At 40.9% G+C, this 20007-nt stretch overlaps 1 pseudogene across 1 annotated transcript in view; it reads right to left on the bottom strand.

Moving 5' to 3' along the window:
- The window catches only part of LOC306856704 (transcription factor Sp1-like), a 31309-nt pseudogene extending 14004 nt beyond the window's left edge, over positions 1-17305 (bottom strand). Inside the window, exons 1-3 of the transcript XR_013785905.1 lie at positions 17253-17305; positions 16606-16685; positions 9228-10368 (exon numbers count right to left, since the gene is read on the bottom strand). The product of XR_013785905.1 is annotated as a transcription factor Sp1-like (transcript). The remainder of the gene's footprint in view (positions 1-9227; positions 10369-16605; positions 16686-17252) is intronic.
- Positions 17306-20007: the final 2702 nt, after the last annotated feature.

Consider the following 20007-nt stretch of genomic DNA (forward strand, 5'->3'; position numbering starts at 1 on the left):
AGAGTTAGAGGAGCTCAGCTTAGCCTGACAGTTAGCCTGCTCCGGACCAGGTTAGTTTGCCAGCATAAGTTGCCGGGGTAACTGAGTTTGAACTTTTTTAAGTTTGATTTATGAAACCGAATCTACCAAAAATAAGCCTGACTAACCGAAATAAACCTGGTTTATACTCTAATCTTGGTTTATGGAACAGCCCCCAGACTTCTAATGTGAGCTTGCAGACATTATTATTATGAGTAGTAGTAGGCCTATCATCATTACTAGGCTATTGCTATATAATTATATGAGGTTACATGCTTTATTGTTGTTGTTGTTATTATTATTATTATCATCAGTATAGGCCTATTATCATTACTAGGCTATTGCTATAATTGGGAATTGGCACCAGACCTCTGATATTAATTTATGCTTTATTATTGTTATTATTATTAGGCCTAATAGTAGGCATCATCTGCATTTTTTACAGAAGCTTGCAGGTAGGTGATGTTAATGTGAGACCTGAGCCTGCTTTGCCTTGCAAAGATCCTCAATTCTTGGCTCAATGTTTGATAAACATAGCCTCAAATCATCCTCGATTTGTGCACGATTGCGGTATTTCGTTTTGAGTGCAGTCATTTTTGAGAATCCTGCCTCACACAAATATGTCGACGCGAAAGGAAGGAGAATCTTAAAGGCGACGTCACAGAGTTCAGGATATTCCTGCATCAATGCTGCCCAGAATGACGAAAGAGGGCAGGAGCTAAAGAGTTCCTTCAGTCTACTGGCCCTCTTCAGCTCAATAAGCTGTTCCTGCATATCAATTGATAGCTCGTTTGCTGTGCACACAAACGGATCTCGAACCCACGCAAAAGAGCGATAATCCTCTTTAAAGTATGTCGCAAATTGTTTTCTCATTGCTGACAGGTGCTCAGACGCTGATTGAAATATGGAGGAGAAATCCTGTGACGTGCCTGCATCAGTGATAAAGTCTGCAAGGCTGGGGAACATGTCGCAGTTCCCTCGACTGATGCGGCCATGCCAGAGGTCTAGTTCTTGTGTGAAGGCGTGCACTTTGTCTGCAAGGAGCAAAATATGAGTTTCGCGGCCTTGCAAAGACAGGTTGAGGCCGTTCAAGCGGTCAAATATATCGACCAAATAGGACAGAGACGCAAGCCACATAGTGTCATCCAGATGCTTCGCCAGATCTGATTTGATTTCTGTCAAAAACCACTTCACCTCCTCTCGCAGCTCATACAACCGCTGTAACACCCGCCCCCTGGAGAGCCAGCGAACTTCAGTGTGCAGAAGCAGCTGTTCATGCCCTGACCCCATCTCCTGGCAGAGGACCCCAAACAAGCGAGTGTTTAGCGGCCGTGATTTGATGAGATTTATAAATTTTCACGGATTGGTTCAGCACCGAGTCAAAAAGAACCGGCATTTTTTTAGCAGCTAGTGCTTCGCGATGAACCATGCAATGTGTCCATTTCACAAGTGGAGCTACTTGCTGAACGCGAGCAGCTAGGCCACGCTCACGCCCCGTCATTGCCTGCACACCATCCGTGCATAGGCCAACGCATCGGTCCCAAGCCAAACCATTTTCACGGATAAAAATATCAAGGACATTGAAAATGGCTTCTCCTGTAGTGTGCGGCAAAACAGGACATCCTCCTCAATCGCCTTGTCACGCAGATACCTGACATAGGTGAGGAGCTGTGCCTGCCCAGCAATATCAGTGGATTCGTCCAGCTGCAGCGCGTAGTAAGGACTCTTTTTTACGAACTCTATCAGTTGCTCTCTGATATCATTGGACATGTCTATAATTCTCCTAGCGACTGTGTCATTGGACAGAGGTACTGCACCGAGTTTGGCTGCTGCACTATCGCCTATCATTATTCTGCACATGTCTTGCGCTGCCGGCAAAATGAGACTCTCGGCGATTGTATGCGGTTTATCCAGTTTACCGACTCTTTTGGCCACTACATACGATGCCTCCAAACACTGTTTAGACACAGTGCTGTGCACTGAAATGGTTTCCTGTTGCTGATGGAGGCCATCAAGCTTTCTTTTAAAATATTCAGCCGGTTTATTTTTAATGCCAGCATGCTTTGTTTCGAGGTGCCTTTTTAATTTGCAGGGCTTCATACTGTCGTTTGCCAGCACCTCGGCACACACGACACACTGAGGTCTCAGATCAGCCGTGACTGTAAACCCAAACTGCAGGTATGCTGCATCGTACCTTCGAAGCTTTTTTGCAGCTGGTGGTGCGTCGGTTGGCTTGTTGGTCCTCACAAGAAATTTCTCCATTTTTGTTATGTGTTTTCAATAAAGTTTAGGCAATATGTAACTGTGTGTGTGGCTATGTTGAGAGACGCATCAGGGGCTAATCAGTAGGGACTTAGGCATGATCTTTAATTAAACCAACAAAATAATAATTTTGCAGACAATTCAGATTTTATTTTAATACTTAACGGTTGTCGTGTGTGTGTGTGTGTGTGTGTGTGTGTGTCTTAGTCGCGTGGGTAGTTTTAGCGAAGTGTAGCTACTGCCTAGCAGTTAAAAAAAATTACTGGCTAGGGCTGAGATTTGATCTAAACTTTAACAAGAATGTTTGTGGGTTTAGTCTTTAAAAAGACTGTTGGGGTTTTGTAGTAAAGGCCTATGTAAAACGAGATTGATAACAGACTAGCGAGAGCTGGCACAAGCGAACTTGGCAAGAGACTAGGCTAGAGTGAATGGAGAGCTATGTCGTGAGTCAATTTAAATGCAGGGATTTATTTTTGTGTGAGAGTGAGTGAACATTTACATTTACATTTACGGGAACGGCAGCAGCCATGCGCATGCGCGATTCATTTGCAGCCTGGACGCGGAGGGGTGTGTGTCTCTGACTGCTGCGCAAGGCTACTGAGAGACTGACCGCCTGTGAGTGCTTTTGGACGGGAGAGGGGCTCACGTTGAGCACAGTAGGCCTAACTGCAGAGTGATTCGTGCTTTCGAGTCTCCAAACACCACAAAAGTCTCCAAAAACACCAGTAAAAGTCACTGGATTTGTCGCTTGTGACAAAAAAAAAATTCACCAGGAGGATGATTTGTTTGTGTTATAATCAGTGCTTGAAGTGGGGGAAAAAGGTGGTGGTACTCTCTTTGCATTGGCAAATCATTACATTTTTACAGTGAAAAACAAAACTTGGAGATATTGCTGTTACAACAATTTATTGTTATTTATTTATTAACAACATACATGTATTTAAACATGTTTGTGTGTGCGTGGCTGCGTGCGTGCGTGTATTTCACAAAAACTAAAGGAAAGCTTTAACTGTATCCTATATTCTGACTAGTTTATTCGTTTTATATATATATATATATATATATATATATATATATATATATATATATATATATATATATATATATATATATATATATATACACTAAATACGACTTCACGTTTTATACGTTTGCAGCCTCTGCAACTTCCGTCCGTCATAAAAATTAATTCGGATGGTTCGATTTTCTGCATTTTTCGCATCCGTAGCAAATATTTTGAGGGGTGTTTGTGACAATTGAGAGCCACCAAATGACGAATATGAAAAAACGAATACGACAGTTTCGGACTCAGTCAGGGTGCAAGGACCTTAAACTTTTGAGGCTTGCGCAGCTTCTCGAGGAGAAATCAAACAAATGAGCGCCGTTTTCTAAAGTCTATGAGCGCAGCACACACAAATAAACTAAATTGACATACTGCAGTTAAATTTCAAAATGTGGTGTTTTTATATTTATAACATTTGAATACAGTTCAGCAACATGTGACATGTGACAATGATTTCATATGACAGTTCAACAAACAAGTTAATAATATTAAGTCACTTACATTTTTGATGAAATAATGACTGTTTTGGTCTATTTTAGCAGCGAAAATAGATCCGATGAATCCAAACAAAGATCACAGCATAGCGCATCTCACAGCAACACTCATTCGTGCTTTGAATGATTCAGTGTTTTGAACGAATCGGTTGAGTCAAAGATTCAATGACCCATGCACAAACATCTGTCTCATTCTTGATGAATCGGCCGTTTGAACGAATCGTTTGAATGAACGTCTCAATGACTTAAAACCGCTTATCACCTGCATTTGCGCTCACTAGCGACAAACCAATCAAATTTGTTCAAAACGCTTTTTTTTTTGGCTACAAACACATTTTAATTTTTATTCAGGAGTTATGTATATTTTTGTATAGTTATGTATAACTTTTTATGACAGTAGTGATAAAAAAAATTTGCGAATTTTTTTTCTCCAGTTTTTTTTCCTTCCATCCTGTAGCCTACTCGCGCCCCCCCGGCTGAGAACCACTGCTCTAGTCTATCGGCACAACCCTTAGTCCCGCCAGGATTTCGCAGGACTTTTTTCTGATTTTTGCAGCCTAAAATGACTGATTTTGCTGCGGCTTTTCTCAAAATTTGCGGTGATATTTGTGGCATTTCTTATTGTTTTTGCAGTAAAAATATCCCATGGACAACATTCTTCTAACATCGTTATAACTTTTCTGACTTAGAGAACCATCGTAGGGCTCCAGACTAACATTTGAGGACACCAGTAGAGGTCGACCGATATGGGTTTTTCTCTGGCCAGTGCCGATATTTAGAAATCAGGGCAGCCGATGGCTGATATGTTTGGCCGATTCTCTCTTTCTTTCTTTTTTTTTCCCCCTTCATCTCAGGGATGTTCATTTTTTTCAGTAATTTATCAAAATATTTAAAAAGGTTTGCTGCATGGTTAAAATATGCTGTGCATATAAAAAAAAAAATGAGTTTTTTAGAGCGAGAGAGAGAGAGAGAGAAAAATCACGTATAAGTCGCATTTTATTATTTCATTCAGAAATAGGCCTAATGCCGACGCAAAATGTTTACAAATATTATAAACACTGTAAACATAGCTAGGCTATTTTAGTTCCCCTCACTCCACAACAAATGCTTTCAATTAACAGATTTAGAGAAGAAAAAGAAAAATATAAGAAGCTAGCTATAAAGGACAAGCCAAAACAAATTAATTTAGGCTAAAACAAAACTGAAACCAATGTTGGGTCTCTCATTCGACACAAAATCAAATGTTTCCGTATTCGTGATGTATTTGAATGCCAAAATATTATTTATTATGTACAGGACAAGTGCATCTCAATAAATTAGAATGTTGTGAAAGTCATATATTTTAGATTCATTGCCTGACCATAGAGAATCAATGGGGTATTGTCAAGAGGAAGATGAGAGACACCAGACCCAACAATGCAGATGACCTGAAGGCCTCTATCAAAGCAACCTGGGCTTCCACTACACCTGAGCAGTGCCACAGACTGATCACCTCCATGCCACGCCGTATTGATGCAGTAATTCATGCAAAAGGAGCCTCTACCAAGTATTGAGTGCATATACAGTAAATGAACATACTTCCCAGAAGGCCAACAATTCACTAAAAATGGTTTTTATTTTATTTGATTGGTCTTATGAAGTGTTGTAATTTGTTGAGATAGTGAATTGGTGGGTTTTTGTTAAATGTGAGCCTAAATCATCACAATTAAAAGATCCAAAGACTTAAACTACTTCAGTCTGTGTGCATTGAATTTATTTAATACACGAGTTTCACAATTTGAGTTGAATTACTGAAATAAATGAACTTTTCCACCTGTACAGATACACCTGTACTTCACAGAATTACTGAATTTCACAGGAAAGATTTGTTTATTTTTTTATAAATAAAAGAACTGTATTTCTTTAGTCAATTATTAAAGTATTACATGTTACATGGGCTAGTTTATTCATTTTTAAGTATTTGGGATTTTAAGAGCAAGTGGGAAATGTGCTGAATGTTTAATTTCATCCAAGAGAAATTAGCAAGCAGTTAGACTTAATATACATTCGTTTTAAACGCGGAGCCATGCGCGAGTGGACACAGGTTGCGTGTGTGCATCAGGCCTCGTCCATATCGCCAGATGCGCTCGTGAGAGACTTGCGGAGCAGAACCGGGCGCGAGTATAAAAGAGCATTACGAGACAGGCTGCGTGTAAACGGCTGGTCCGTGAGACGCAGAGCGGAGCAAGTATGAGAAGCATTCAGAGACATGGGCTGTGTGTGCGGTCTTCTGAATTAGCCAACATGCAGTATATACATATATGTTTTCTTTCTTTTTAATTTGCCTAACGTTCGATCTGACCCTTTTTAAACGGTGTGTGTTTACGCAGTTGGCTAGAGCAGTGCTGATCGGGGAGAACAGAGGTGCGCTCACTCTGTTGGTTAGTAAGAGTAGTAGTCACTCAAGGCTGGCAGTCGTGCAAATGCTCTGGATCAGAGTAATATCGCGTCCACATCGCAGGCTTTGAGATTAGCAAATCGCAACGTCTCAAATCGTGATTGCGATACGATTTCGATGAATTGCACAGCTCTACCAGGTAGTTCTCGCTTCAAAAAGTTAGCAGGCAGAGGGGGACATCAGAGAGTTATCTGTTGTGCCAGTGGAATCTGTTAGCTGCACGAGGCAGTATTACGCGTTGCTTGCAGATGCGCCTGTATATTAATCGGCCTAATTCGCAGCACAATCGGCCGATGCCGATTAATTTAAAAATGCCAAAAATCAGCCGATTGATCGGCCGGCCAATCAATCGGTCGACCTCTAGACACCAGTGCCATTAAGTTCTACAGAAGGTGGCAGCAGCACCTGACAGTAAAGCACTCACCCTAATCACACATGTACATCTCGGAGATGTCTGTTTGATGTCTGCATTTACACATGCCAGACATATTTTTTAGGGTGTTTGCTCATCTGCAATACGTCTCCAAGATGTTTCCTGTCAGATGTCAAATAGACATCTGCTTCTGAGACGTTTATCAGATTCCAAGGCAGATGCTTCCCAGATCTTTAGCAGACGTCTTACTGATTTATTTGTGCTGTCTGGGTAGTTGAGATGCAGATCAAATTATATAACCTACTGTTTAAGTTTGTAAAATGGCACAGCTTTTTAAATATCTGAAAGTACACTCTTAACATCAGTCAGTCAAGCATTATAATATGACATTATGATAATCAAAGTATTATTTAGAACTTTAGTAATTAGAATTAAAACTTATGCATGAATGCATATACATTTTAACTGAATTTAGGACTGGGGGTGGTGCTTTTTTGGTCATTCACTGTTTCTGTTAAAAAAACGGAATGGAAATTATCATTAATATTGATAAAAACGATAATAATTTGAATTCTGCTAATAAAAACTTTTATACTGTTCTTATTAGCAGAATTCTTATTATTATCGTTTTATAATAAAACGCACTAAGGATTATTGAGCTGCTGGGTTCATGAATATTAATCAGGTTGTGTGCGTTCACTCGAACTGATTCGCTGAAATCAAAACTGGGAGGATAATAGGTCAGCACCAGCCAATGAGATTGCCGTTTGCACATTAGCTCCGCCCACTACCGAAGAAAAAATCCATAGGAACTCCGTTATTTTGACAGGAAAATACAACAAAGAATATCGTTTACATGTAGCGCGTCAATTCTGCATGTATGTAAGACTCAAAGCCACGGCGAGTCGTGCGCTTCACACTAGACTCACGGTACGTCAAATACAGAGCATTCAGATGATCTGAAAAATAGCACAGATCACTTGAGAGAGAGCTTAGCCTCCAACTCACGCACTAGAGAGTAAAATCTGAGAATTTACTAGCCATTGGCTAATATTAGACATCATCTAGTCACCCAGAGTGAAGATTAGTCGCATATGCAAGTGATTTACTCGCATTGTAGAGGGTTGATTAACTTTTATTACTGTCATTCTTATGAATATGAATTATATTCTAAATATAATTTGATATATCTATATATATCTATATATACATACACACATACATATATATATATATATATATATACACACACACATATACATATACACACATATATATATATATATATATATATATATATATATATGTGTGTGTGTGTGTGTGTGTGTATATACATATATATATATATATATATATATATATATATGTATATACACACACACACACACACACACATATATATATATATATATATATATATGCTAATAAATGAAATGGCTAATAAGCCTATAAGTCTCTGCAGCCATATAGTGGTAATTTAATGTCCTTTTTGTTTTTAAATAAGTGTTTGCTTTCCTACATTATGAAACTTTTAGTTTTATAAATGGAGGCAACCATATGAAGGATAAACAAATACTGTCATCACATTAAAAATAACTTTTAAATTTGGTAATACTTAAAGCTTTGAAGTGCCGGGAAAAGTTGTGTGAAGCATTTAAAAACACTCAATAACATTAGACCATTTCTGCCACAAGTTGTTCCTGTAGTTATGTTAAATCCATGGTGAATGGTGGAGATTTGTGTTTATTGAACAATGCTTTTCCTGGTTTCCACATCAGTGGCGTTTGTTCTGATATCCGGAGCTTTAACAGAATTCTGCGCCGAATTTGAATGCTTCTCACAAGGTTTGACAGAGATGTTATTGAGACTACTTTCTTCACTGTATCTCCCAGAGCTGTCTATAACGGTGTCGCGTGATCGAGAGCAGCCCGCGGCTCCGGCCCCAGCAGATAAACGCTCTGCGCCACGTAGCCCAAACGAGGATTCGTTCCGCTTTCGGTTCGTTTGTCTGATGTAGCTCTGCAATGCTGTTCATTCCATTGTTCAAATTGAGAAACAAGCATTCTTTGACTGAATGTGCGATGCGATGACGTCACAGGACGATCTAAGCCCAAAATTTGCAGAAAATGTTCAGCAATTAGAAAAATTTGTGAGCTCTTGTGAAAATGGCAGAGTTTGATAAATTCAGCGATTGTAGAATCACAAAATCCTGGAGGGACTGAACCCTAGACCAGACAGCTGATGTGTTTACCTTGTGTGGTTAAAACAGACTCTGACGCAGCCAAAACACACCAGTGAAGAAATAAACATCACTGTTTCAGCTCTCCAAAATCATTTCGGTTGAAGACAGACATTTCTTTTCCTCCTCACGCTTTTGGCCAAATATTTTCGGTTGCCGACTACACTGCACAGCTGGCCTCACGATTGGGCCACACACACAATTTCTATATAATACATCAACTAGGTGCAAAGAGATGTGTAACTCTACTAATCAGGAAAGAGCCATCTCTGCACTGTCTGCTCTCCTGAGACACACAGAGCACATGTTTACAGAAGCGCAGGGAACGGAAGCACACTCACCCGCTGTGTTGGCGATGGTGATGGGAACCCCCTGCAGCTGGTGCATCTGCAGCCCTGTGTTTCCCAGCGTGTTCAGGTTGATGGTCTGCAGGCCCGAGAGTGTGCCGGGCTGCGCTAGCGTGATCTGGGTGTTAGCGGGGCTCTGCAGCTGAAGCGTCTGCCAGCTGACCTGGCCGTTCGGCCCCACGGTGCGGATCAGGATGGGGCTGCCGTTGGCGATGGTCTGGATCTGAACATTCTGCACTCCGTCCTGAGACAGGCTCTGTGTGGCGAACACCTGGCCTCCGGCCGAGACGCTCTGCAGCACCTGCTGCGGCTGAATCACGATCTGACTGGCTTTCTGTCCGTCTCCGGAGGTGTTCTGGTAGGGCTTCCCGGGCTCTGCTGAGTTGCTCTGGGCTAGCGTTACGACCCCTGGCGCAGTCGTCTGTGTGCTGGTGGAGGTGCTGCAGTACTCTGCTGCGGTGGTGGACAATGCGCTGGTCTGGAGCAGTTGCTGAGGAGCTCCTGAGGTGTTCGCGTCTCCTACAGAGCCCACCGGGAGGAGCGTGATGTTGGTGTTCAGCGGCATGTTGGTCAGGAACTGCGCCTGATTGGGCAGCATCGCTCCGCCCAGGCTGATGTTCTGCAGTGGGATGGCCTGCTGGAAGAGTCCAGGGACGGTAAGGATGTTTCCAGAAGCTCTGCTGGTGGGGGCAGCGATGAGCTGCTGATTCCCGCTGGGAGAGGACACCAGATGGAACTGCCCCGCTGCTGTGGACACCTCCGGAGCGGTCTGAGTGAACTGCAGCTGCTGTCCGTCCACGGTCTGGAACTGCGGGATCACCTGGTACTGGACGCTCGGCATGACCCCAGAGAGAGTAGTGAACACCGGCTGGCTCTGCAGGCTCTGTGAGGAGGCCATCACGTACTGTGGCTGCAGCAGGGCTCCGGCTCGGCTCCGGTCCTCCGCGGCGGAGCTCGAGGTGCTGCTGGACACCGGGACTAGGTGCCAGCCGTTAGCAGTGTGGGACAGATGGGGCTGCTGGAGCTCGAGCTGTGCATCCTGGCCCTGACGCGACTGTTGTTCTGCAGCATCGTTTTCATCGATCCGACTGCAGGTGGCAGCCAGAAGTGCTAAAGGTGACGGCTGCTGCGAGTCCTGGAGAGAGAAATATGCTTTAGAGGCATTTCAGAAATCACTGTTGCTGCTATTTAAAAGAAATAAAAAATATGCCAGGTATTTTACTGCATTTCAAAAGCAGGCAACCACATGAGGCCACTTCATATTACATGTCTTTAAATATCAGCATTCTTGAAAAAAATCTCTTGTATGATTCAAAGACAAATACATTTTAACAGCTGATTCATTCATATACATGACAGCTGCTCGCTTTAGGTCAACGGCAGCACAAACGCAAATTTAGGATGAATGCTCAAATCACACTGGTGTGATCGTACGATGAACGGATGAACCAAGTGATCACAAAGTCAAGGATTGAGGAATGAAATAGATGAATCATTGTAGTTTAGGAATAGAATCACGTTGGTGTTTGAATCGTGTTCACGATTTTTAACGATCTGTTAAATTTTAGTGCTTTGTCATATTGGTGGTGACACCTCTCTTGCAACATGTTTAGCTATCACAGATATTATACTTAGCTTTTTTGCCTTCCGATCGCAAATTTAGCCAAATTTTGGAGAACTTAGATTAGCAAGCAAGGTCCTGGCAGATCACAATGGTCAGGTCCTCACAGATGAAGAGAAAAAAAGAAAGAAAAAAAAAAAGTGCACAAGAATCGAAAGGCAGAATCGAAATTTTAATTTTACAACAAGTATCCGATTCCTGACCTTCAGTATACAATTCTGGAATTGGAATCGATTTTCGATTCCCAACCCTAGGTGTGAATACAGCAATTACACTCTGGTCCGCAGGAAACAACCGTACAGAGACCCAGCTGAAGAGGTTTCGGTCCATTTCCGAATGAACTCTGGTGCGATTGAATTGATGACCTTAACACACGTGTGGTTTTATTCAGTTTCTGGTTCACTTGCAAAAAGGGCAGTGTGAAAGTGAACCACACCAAAAAATGAAATATAAAAATCAACAAGCAAGTGAACTAGTGGACTTTCCTGGTGTGAACACACCCATAGACTCGTGGCTCTAATTACGTCTCTATTGTGACTACGTCACTCATGTGACTTTGCAGTGTTGTGACAGAAGTTAATCTAAGCCTTGCCAGTTTAAACTTTCACAATCTTAATTCAACACTCACACATTGTACGGGCAAAGGCATTTCTGCACACAGAGGAAGCCGTCCCATCAGCTTGAGCACTGAAACGCGTTCCTTCTCTATATTCATGAGCTCTTAAAGTAACAGCAGTCTGATGCCCCTGCTGCTGTCTGTTTTTTTTAAACCTTACTTTTATCAAAATCACTATACTGTGACCTTAGGGCTTGGTGGTGTGATGGTATATATCGTTACCGCGAAATAAAATATCAACCGTAAGAGATTTTTATTCTTTTTTGTGTATACTGCAAAATGTAAATAAGTGGGCGTGGTCTACTCACCGCGTGCGACTGAGATGCTGCCATTTGTCAAAGAAACGTGGAGAAAGACGAGCAAACGGATCACAAGGAAAGGATTCAGCTTTCTAAAGGGTCGTTCATAACGTGATAGGTACTATGGTAGTATTATATTTTTTAAACGGTATTATCATCGTTACGGTGTAATGTTGTATGTGAGGCAGTCGCTAAAATGTTTGAACACTTGTGCCTGCAAATAAACAATACAATAGTGTATTTTTTGTCCTTTTGACTTTCAGCGGTGTCCTTTAAAGGAACACTCCACTTTTTTCGGAAATAGGCTCATTTTACAACTCCCCAAGAGATAAACAGTTGAGTTTTACCGTTTTTGAATCCATTCAGCCGATCTCCGGGTCTGGCGGTAGCACTTTTAGCTTAGATCATTGAATCGGATTAAACCATTAGCATTTGGTCATCAAAAATGACTAAAGAGTTTCGATAATTTTCCTATTTAAAACTTGATTCTTCTGTAGTTACATCATGTACTAAGACCGACGGAAAATGAAAAGTTGCGATTTTCTAGACCGATTTGGCTAGGAACTATACTTTCATTCCGGCGTAATAATCAAGGAAATTCGCTGCCATACCATGGGTGCAGAAGGCGCAATGATATGATGCTGAGCCTGAATAATATCACTGCGCCTGCTGCACCCATGGTACGGCAGCAAAGTTCCTTGATTATTACGCATTTTATATTTAAAACTTTATATAAATACTCATTATTTATGCAGTTGTAATTGCAGTGTTAATGTCACTTCAAACACCGATTGGATTTAATTAAATTTACACTACTAATGTATTATAACGTGTCCATGGACCACAAAACCAGTCATAAGGGTCAATTTTTCGAAATTGAGATTTATGCATCATCTAAAATCTGAATAAATAATATGTCCATTGAAGTATGGTTTGTTATGATAGGACAATATTTGTCTGAGATACAACTATTTGAAAATCTGGAATCTGAGGGTGCAAAAAAATCTAAATATTGAGAAAATCTCCTTTAAAGTTGTTCAAATGAAGTTCTTAGCAATGCATATTACTAATCAAAAATGAAGTTTTGATATATTTACAGTAGGACATTTACAAAATATCTTTATGAAACATGATCATTACTTAAAGCTGCAGTCCGTAACACTTTTGTGTTCGAAATTTACAAAATTTAGATAATAAGCGAGTACACCATTTTCTAAACTGTGTTTTTGGCTTGTCCTGAATTACTACGCTACACCTATAATAAGTGTTTATATTGGGACTATTTTAGACTGGTTCAGGTAGGTACCACTGCGGAGTAGCCCAGTACCTGCGTGATTCGTAATAGACTTCAAAAGAGAGAAATAGCTCCAGCTACAGTGTTCTTCCGCAAGATGCACACTTTTAACCGCTAGATCGCTAAAAGTTACAGACTATAGTTTTAATTTACTACTGATTTTTGGCATAAAAGAAAAATCTATAATTTTGACCAATACAATGTATTTTTGGCTATTGTTACAAATTAGAGATGCACTGATGTATCGGCCAACAATCAGTATCGGCCGATAGAAGCCATTTTTCGCTTTAAAAACATCCAATGACCGGGCCGATATATCCTGTCAAATCAAAATTGGCGGGAATGCGCATCGAATACGTGCTGTGTGTAAAGATATCTCTTGTGTGGAATTACTTTGAAGTGGGTGACAATGACGACAAAACGGCAGTTTGTAAGCTATGCACAGCTAGAGGCTGCTTTAGCTACAAAAGCTAAATGCCAAACAAAGGCTAGCGTGACTCCGTCTATCGTGCAAGTGTTTGACAACACCAGAAAATTAAAATCTGACAGCACAAAAGTGATGGAATTTATGGCCCTTGATGATCAGCCATTCTCCGTAGTGGAAGACACCGGATTTCAGCAACTGGTAAGATACCTTGAGCCTCGCTACACTTTACAGAGTCGGCAGTATTTCGCAGACATCTGCTTACCGGAGATATACAAACGTGTGGCAGATCACGTTCACAAGCTCCTTCATAACGACTCCGCGATGACCTTCACCAGATATTTGGTCTTCAGATGTAAGCCCTACTGTGCAGCAGTGGGCACTAATGGAGAGCATAACTACACTTATCTCTCCCTTAGAACAAATAACCAGAGATTAGCAAAGATGATGCGTCCGCTGCTGACATTATCCCCCTGCTTGAGACTCTAAAAAGGTTACTCAGCAAAGAAGCCGACAGTGACCACGGAGTTAAAACAATGAAAAAAGCATTACTGGAGGCAGTGCAAAAACAGTTCAGGAACACCACTCCCCACCATATGTGCTGCATCGCAACGGTGCTTGACCTGCGATATAAGGACACGTTTTTTGATGCTGACACGAAACGGCAAATGCAAGAAATGTTAGTTGCGGAGATTAAGACACTCGGACATCCTGGAGACAGAGAAGATCTAGAAGGTAAGTTTCCATCTAAAGAAATATAACATTCAATTATAATAGGCTATTCAATAATTCAAGAGTTTTTTTAAACAGTGGGCCTCGTTATTTATTTATTTATTTATTTGTTTTAGACATCGTACAGCAAAAGAAGGCTCGCATAGAAACAAAAGAATCAACAACAGCATCTTTCTCTGCCATATTCGAGTGTCAACGCAAGTTGCCAGTTACCTAGCAGAGCCGGTGATTCCCAGGCACGAGAGCGCGCTAACATACTGGGCCGGTAATCAATCCGTCTGCCTGAGCTTGCGCAAGTGGCAAGAAAATACCTGTCCGCGCTTGTACGAGCGTCGATAGTGAAAGAACCTTTAGCTCAGCATCTAATGTCCTAAACGAGAAAAGAAATCATCTAAGCTGCGATAAAGCAGAAATGCTTTTATTTGTGAAGAGGAACTTACCCCTTACCCTTAAATAAGGGAATTGAATGAGAGGTTGTGAGCAGATGTTCAGAATAATTATTGTTATTGTTAACGTCACTTAAGAACGTTCAAAAAAGTTAAAAGTACCAGTTTGATGTTCGATGATGCAGAAACATTAACCACTTATTTGAGGGAAATGCTATTTTCATAGTGTTATTTATCTAACATGAAATTATAATTAACATCATTTTCCCCATGACTCGGACAATTTCAAGACAAACATAGACAACAAGACAAACTTTGCTGTCATCCGTTCAAAACTGCTGAAAATTATACCATTTTAAGTAGAGTGATATTTGTATCTCCTCTATTGCAATACTCAACTGTTTTTTTGTCTTTTTTAAAGATATTTTGAGATAAAAACAAATCTGTGGTTCTTTTAAGTGTGTCACACCATAGGATATTACATCACACTAAAGGACAGAAATGGTAGTTATTAAAGTATTTCTATTTAACTTTGAACATGTCAAAGGAGAAAGAAAGATTTATTTTGATAAACAATATCAACATGTTTTTAAACAAAACAAAAAATAATTTATCAACAAAATTCAGTTTCTAACTCAATCAGTATGTTACTGAAACTCTTCTAGCCCTGCTGCATGTGCGCCACAGCTAAATATGATTGATATTCAAACTATAATTCACTGACATGTGAATTAATTTTTTTAAACTATATGTCTACTCTAAGGCATTATTTTGATTCTGTTTTCTATCTGCATTGTTCTCTTAGGCTCTCCTTCCTTCTGCGTGGATCCCTGTTAATTTTCTCTCTATATTTCTGTCTAGTGTTCTCATTTTAATTATATATCATATGACAGTCCCAATCATAGTTATTAATGTTGTGCGCTGCTGTTTGATCTGCTAAAGATAATCACCCTATTAAAGGGATAGTTCACCCAAAAATGAACTCCGATTTCATCAAAAATATCTTAATGTGTGTTCTGAAAATGAATGAAGGTCTTACGGGTTTGAAACGACACAAGGGTGAGTAATTAATGACAGAATTTTGAGTTTTGGGTGAACTCTTTAATGGCAGTGTGCGATTTATTGTGATAATTATATAGCCTATGTGCACATGCGCACAGATGTGTGTGTGTGTACTTGTATTAATGTGTGTGTATTATATATGCGTGTATATACATCTTCTGAAAGCGGAATAAATAATCTTTCCATTGATGTATGGTTTGTTAGGATAGGACAATATTTGAAAATCTGAAATCTGAGGGTGCAAAATAAATCTAAATATTGAGAAAATCGCCCAGTTTCCACTTCAGAAATTATAATTAGCCTATAAGGTCACCTACTTTAAACCAAAGCCAATAATGAAAACTAAAAATTAAAAATCACACTTCTCTTTCCCATATGGACAGAGACTGCTAAGCATGTGCTGAATAATGACAAATTCAGATTTGGCCAAAGGATCGCCAAAGAACGGTCCAGCTGACCTCACTAAAGTGCGTCTGTGTTAAAGATAAATAACAAACCCATGTTCAAGCTTCTGCTCTGCTGTGACTCTTACTGACCTGAAAGAGAAACCTGAGCATTATAAGAGACGTCTCGCTCTTCGTAGCACACTAGCTGTAACTCAAACAGCACAGTTCAAAACTACAACACCACACAAAATAACCTCAGGTGAGCCGCTACAAACGCACACTTTCATACAGTGTTTCAGACCAACATCAGTCTGGAGAAATCTGCTCTGGTCTCCAATCACACAGAAGTGCGGACTGTGTTTTATTTCAGTTTTAAAAGCAGACACTCCTTCCTGAGCCACCCATTTCCCTCCCATAATCCACCAGAGCTGCTCAGAGCAGGAAGAGACGAGCTGTCACAGACCTGCCTTCATTACACGCACTATAACACACACACAGTACAGCTGGACTCAATACAGTCAAACACACACACACACACTGAAACACACTTACCTGAGCTGTGCTGGAGTTTCTCTTCTGAATGAAGCTCGTGTCGTGGTCCAGCAGGACGGACATGTCATTCTGTTGTGGATCTGACACACAGTCAACAGAAACTCAGTAAACTCATCAACAGATCTGTTTGTTTATCTGAGTGTTCACAGATCAAACCGGTTTAAAGTTAGCAGAGCAGCATTAGCTAGGAGTCCGGACACGCGTTCAGTGGCCATGTTCCTTCACTAAAAACAGACGTATTATTCGTTTCTTCATCATCTTCATAACATCATCATCTTCATCATAATCGCTAACTCTATTCTCTGACTCCCGTTAAGCGCTGTTTATCGTCGCTCGTGTTATATAAATTAACTCAATGTAGGTCGCTGATCAACTTCCACAACTTAGCAAACAAGCTCCAGATTACAGTCACTAACTCCAGAAACAAAAACAACAAACCCAGATTAATCTTGTTAGCGATTATGAGACGATTATTGCTGTTTATTAGCACTTAAGCGACACACAAACAACATAATTTGGTGTTTTGGGCGAATCGATGTCGGTGTTTGACAATATAAAAATGGCAGTAAACTCATGAAGTAACTTACAGTAGTCGTTAATACCGATTAAGATAATGAACACACTCAGATATTATAAAGTGAACTCACCGCTCATTATGTGTGAAGGCGCGACTTTTTTCACGCTTCTTCAAGTCTGACATGAACTCTTAAACAACTCAACCTAACTTGATGAACAGAAAGGACTGAGTCAATGCAGCGGGGGCTATGGGCCAATCAGAAAGCGAATCGCGGTCTCCTCGGCCAATAGGATTCTTTGTTTTAACCCTTGTCATTCAGACGTTCAGAGACACTGGCCATTTCTCAATACCAAGTACGCAAAGTTCGGACTTCGCAAGTTCGACTCTGGAGTGTGAACTTCCGAGGACGAGAGGACACAAGTCCGGTAATCCTTCAATTGGAACAGCAGCGTACTTAATGGCGTCGCTCAGCACGTCATGCTTCATTGAATGTCTTTTCATTTCTTTATTTTTTATGTATTAAATATGTTATTATGAACATTAATTAACATATTAACTTGTACCTAATATGATATTAAACAACTGCATCTTTTGTGCATCTTTTATGGTTATTTACCTTGTTTAAAATAAAATTCAATGTGAAACAACTCTTTTCGTTTTTTATTTTAAATAAAAACAAGCGGGGAAAAAACGTTGGAAAATTGTAACCGTCGTTGTAAGGAAAAACTAGACACCAGACAAAAGAAAATTAAAAATTAATTAATCCATCAAAATGGAACAGTCAAAATTGCTATTGCAGTTGGTATTCTGTATCAAGATGCTGAAGAGGAGGCTGCCGCACTAAGGAGACGAATCCTTCAAAGAAGAGCCAGGATGCAGCGGAGGATGGAGAAGAGACGTGCCGCCTTAGCATGTCTCTCTAGCTTTGTACGTTGTATTATTCTTTCTTCATAAACTGTATATATATATGGTAACACTTTAAGGGGTGTGCATAAGACTGATTTTTTTCATCTTTGCATTAAAAATAACAACAGTGAATGACACTTAATGATAGTTGTCATAAACATTGAACCTCCTTCATATTCATGAAGTATTCATAAGGTGTCATGTCAGCCTGTGCACACCCCTTCAAGTAAAGTATTGCCATATATATATATATATAGATTAGATTAGATTAGATTAGATTAGATTAGATTCAACTTTATTGTCATTGCACATGTAAGGTACAGGGCAACGAAATGCAGTTAGCATCTAACCAGAAGTGCAATAAGCAGAGGTACAGGATATACAGTGCCTACAATATGTTACATATGTACAGAATATACAGATAAGGCAGTAGTACTATGGACATAATTTACAAGTTTTTAAATACTATCAGTATGATATACAGATGGGTGATATGAACATACTATACAGACGGATTGTACAGTAAATGTATGTACACTATGAGCAAAAACTATGAAAATAATTACAAATGGATATGAATAAGCTATAAATTAAGATACATAAACACTAGTGCAATGAACATTGAAAGTGCATAGAAATAAAAATTTACAGTACATAGTACTCAGTGTAGATTGGTTGTTTTTTTGTTTTGTTTTTTTAACCGATTTAATGATGGGGAGGGGTGAAGAGTTTGTAGTGGTGTGTGAGGGGGGTATCATAGGGCAGAGTTTAGTAGGGAAACAGCTGTAGGGAAAAAGCTGTTCCTGAGTCTGCTTGTCCTTGTTCGGAGGCTCCTGAAGCGCCTCCCAGAGGGCAGTAAGTTAAACAGTCTATGGTCAGGGTGAGAGGAGTCCTTAAGAATGCCGCGAGCTCGACGTAAACAGCGTTTTCTCTGGACGTCCTCAATGGCAGGGAGTGGTGTCCCTGTGATGCGTTGGGCGGTTTTCACCACCCTCTGCAGTGCCTTGCGGTCAGCAACTGAGCAGTTCCCATACCAGACTGTGATGCAGTTGGTCAGGATGCTTTCAATTGCACACCGGTAGAAGTTCCGCTGGATGATTGGAGACAGGTGGTTCTTCTTCAGTGTCCTAAGGAAGAAGAGGCGTTGGTGAGCCTTCTTGACTAGGCTGGATGTGTTGGTGGTCCAGGTCAGGTCCTCCGAGATGTGGGTTCCCAGGAACTTGAAGCTGGAGACACGTTCAACAACCATCCCGTTAATGTGGATGGGGTCATGTGTTTCACTTTTCTTCTTCCTGAAGTCCACAATGAGTTCCTTTGTCTTGCTGGTGTTGAGGAGCAGGCTATTGTCAGCACACCATGCAGCCAGGTGCTGTACCTCCTCCCTGTAGGCAGTCTCATCGTTGTCTCTGATGAGGCCAATCACTGTGGTGTCGTCAGCAAACTTGATGGAGTTGGACCTATGCACAGGCCTGCAGTCATGGGTGTAGAGGGAGTAGAGAAATGGGCTCAGCACACAGCCCTGTGGTACGCCGGTGTTGAGTGTGATGGTGGTGGAGCAGGTGAGGCCTGACCTAACATGCTGAAGTCTGTTGGTCAGAAAGTCCATAATCCAGCTGCAAAGGGAGGTGTTAACACCCAAGTCTCCAAGTTTAGTGGTCAGCTTGGAGGGAATGACGGTGTTGAATGCTGAGCTGAAATCAACAAATAATATCCGTGCATATGTGTTGTTGTTTTCCAGGTGTGTGAGTACCGAGTGCAGTACTGTGCCTACTGCATCCTCAGTGCTTCTATTGCTTCTATAGGCAAATTGGTGTGGGTCCAGTGTGTGTGGGAGGCAGTTCTTGAGGTGTGCCAGGACCAGTCGCTCAAAGCACTTCATAACAATGGGTGTGAGTGCTACGGGGCGGTAGTCATTCAGGCACGTTGGGGAGGAGTGTTTCGGCACTGGCACAATGGATGTCGACTTAAAGCATGTTGGC

This window comes from Barbus barbus, assembly GCF_936440315.1.
Source record: "Barbus barbus genome assembly, chromosome: 37".
In the NCBI taxonomy this organism is placed as follows: domain Eukaryota; kingdom Metazoa; phylum Chordata; class Actinopteri; order Cypriniformes; family Cyprinidae; genus Barbus; species Barbus barbus.